The following is a 3101-nucleotide window of genomic DNA, read 5'->3' on the forward strand; positions in this document are numbered from 1 at the left end:
AAGCAGGGTCTCCTTTTGCTAGGCTGGTCTTGAATTGAACTCCTGAGCTCAGGTTATCCACCATCCTCAGCCTCCCAGGGTGAGCCACCATGCCTGGCCTAGAACTTTTAAGTGTGAATGAATCATTTGACCATTTCTTAGAGGCGGCTCCACATTACTTTTAAAGAAAACATTGTCCCTTCTTTGACTCATCTTTGAGAGTTGGGGCAATCTTTTATCCATCAGTTTTCTACCAGATGGGCTGTGAAAACTTTACAGTCTTCTCTTTATTAGCCATGGACTCTTTGAATCCTCATTCCCTCAAAATATACATATTCAGGCAAAAATATCTTTCATCCCCCACAGGGCTTTAATCCAATTTGGGCTGGGGGATTATGGTAATATTCCTATAGCAATGGATCTCAAATCACAGCATAAATTGGAATAACCAGAAAGACGGGATAAAACAGATGCACTCTTTATTATCCTGGGGTGCCCATCCCCTGAGTTTCAGGGTAAGGCCTGAGAACCAGCATTTCTAACAAGTTCCCCCAGGATGCTCATGTTTCACTGACCTACAGGAAAATGTTTCTAAAGTGAGTAGGACAAGTAGTTGTTTGGTTTTTGATGGGACTAAAACTTAAGCTAAAAGAATGAGACTGGGATCAAATGCTTTCAATCATGTTTTGGCTGGTGTGAGAGATATTTTGGTGTCATCCTAATATCCTAGCCAGACTCTGACAGTCACTACTTTTTAATGTGAGCCCAATTCCTAGTTTTCCAGCTAGACTTCATTTTACCCAAAGGCAAAGACCCATCTTAAACTTATCTTGAATTCCCCATAGTTATTTGTGCAAGTAAATGATCAATACAGATTTGCTTCTTGAACTGAATTCATAAAATAAACATACCCTGAAAAGAGAGAGCCCACAGAAAGTTCTGGGTCCATAACCACAGCAGTAATTTAGGATTTAGTGCTTACCCCTGGAAGGAGAGCCACGCAATCCCTATCTTTCCATTATCCCAGTGGTAACTTGTAAACTTTGTGGTTAAAGATTTTAATGACTTCTAAGGTCCTCTAAGAATCTCTGATGGTCTCTACACTGAGATGCCATTAATAATGGTAGATAAACATGAGACAAAGATGCTATTACTTAGTCATGCAGTTTTTAATTAAGTTGCAGGAGGCAACAGGAAGGGAGTGTGAGAGATGCAAATAAAGGAAGTAAGTTCTTATTGGAAAACAATCTTTTTTTTTTTTTTTTTTTTTGAGACAGAGTCACCCTGGGTAGACTGCCAAGGTATCATCATAGCTCACATCCACCTCAAACTCTTGGGCTCAAGAGATCCTCCTGCCTGAGCCTCCTCAGTAGCTGGGACTATAGGCGCCTCCCACAATGCCTCTTGTTCAGACTGGTCTAAAACTCCTGAGCTCAAGCAGTCCTCCCACCTTGGCCTCCCAGAGCCCTAAGCTTACAGGTGCAAGTCACTGCACCTGGTCTGTAAAACAAATTTCAGAACCCACATTTCTCATCTATCTGCTTTCGAGGTTTCTGTTTTTTAAGGGACATTTTCTTCTTCCTGCTCCTCTCACTACTCAGACTTCAGGGTAAACTTAGATCCAGGTTTCTGCCCAAGTAGGAGTGGATAGTTACCCTGATTTTTGCCATATAGCACACTATTTTTTCCTTATTGTACATTTTCTTTCACTGTCTTGGTGAATGGAATTGTTGATTTTCCCATAAAGACTTGAGGCTCTATGTGGCCAAATGTTGTCCACAGAGCTTGGAACCTATCTCCATGTGGTGATCAGTAAATGTCTATAAGTGAGTGAAGGTTTGAATTTCCTTTGCTTTGTGTCTTATTCACACATCTATCCCACCCCTGACATCAAGAATTCCAAGTTAAAGTTCTTGTTGATAATAAGCATCTCTGGTTTGATTTATCAGTTTAACTGGATTAATGCCTCTGGTCTCCCACCTTGTCTAGCAAGAACACAATCCTTGCACGCCACAATCCTCAGAACGTTCCAAAGATACGATAACAATGCCAAATGGTAAAACAGAGCAGTCAAAGGAAAAGATCAGTTTTTTCTCTTAAGTTTTTTTTTGTTGTTGTTGTTAACTCTTCTCCAATTTCCCTGGAAGCCACTGACACACACATAACCCTGGCCTCTCTCTAATCTCACAGCCCAGCAAGCCACACATCATGTGATTTGGCTCTGTCAGGTCACCAGTGCTCAGAGGCAGGACAAGAATGGAAAAAGCTCTGGCTTCAGGGTAAAACAAACTGAGGCCCTCTTCCCAGCACAGCCGCGCTCTAGCTGTATGAATATGTGTGTGTGTGTGAGGTTAAAATGCCCCAGTCTTTATTTTCCCCTCTTTGCAATAGGAAGGTAATATTTATTTCATGGTTTGGTTCTAGAGATTCAATGAAGTAATATATATCACGTGTCCAACCAATAGCTAAATATATCGCGAACATTTGCTGATCACAATTTTTTTTTCTTTTTTAAGACAGAGTCTCCCTCTGTTCCAGGCTAGAGTGCCCTGGCCTCAGCCTAGCTCATAGCAACCTAAAACTTCTGAACTCAAGTGATCCTTCTGCCTCAGCCTCCCGGGTAGCTGAGTCTACAGGTGCCCACCATGACACCTGGCTCTTTTTTCTAAGTTTAGTAGAAATGAGTCTTATGCTCGCTCAGGCTTGTTTCAAAGTCCAGAGCTCAAGCAGTCCTCCCACTTTGGCCTCTCCGAGTGCTAGGATTACAGGCAGGAACCTCCACCCCTGGCCGTTGGTGTAATTTTCTTCTTTCCTTTGCCTTTTTCTTGGGGAACTTTGGTCTGAAAATTGCCTGGAAATTCATAGTTGCTGTAAAATTAACCTGGGCTTCAGAGAAACTGAACACCAGGAAATTGCATGCAGAGTTGGGTATTTTCTAGAGGAATTTTATTTTTACAGAAACTATCTGTGTTAGTTTCCTAGGGTTGCTTTAACACATTATTGAAGACAAGGTGGCTTAAGAAATAAAAATGTTTTGGCTCACAGATCTGGGGGCCACAAGTCCGAAATCAAGGAGTCTACAGAGTTGGTTACTTCAGAGAGAGAACCATTCCTTGCCTCTC

The sequence above is a fragment of the Otolemur garnettii genome, unplaced genomic scaffold (assembly GCF_000181295.1).
Source record: "Otolemur garnettii isolate 467f Iridium unplaced genomic scaffold, OtoGar3 scaffold00028, whole genome shotgun sequence".
Classification (NCBI taxonomy): Eukaryota; Metazoa; Chordata; class Mammalia; order Primates; family Galagidae; genus Otolemur; species Otolemur garnettii.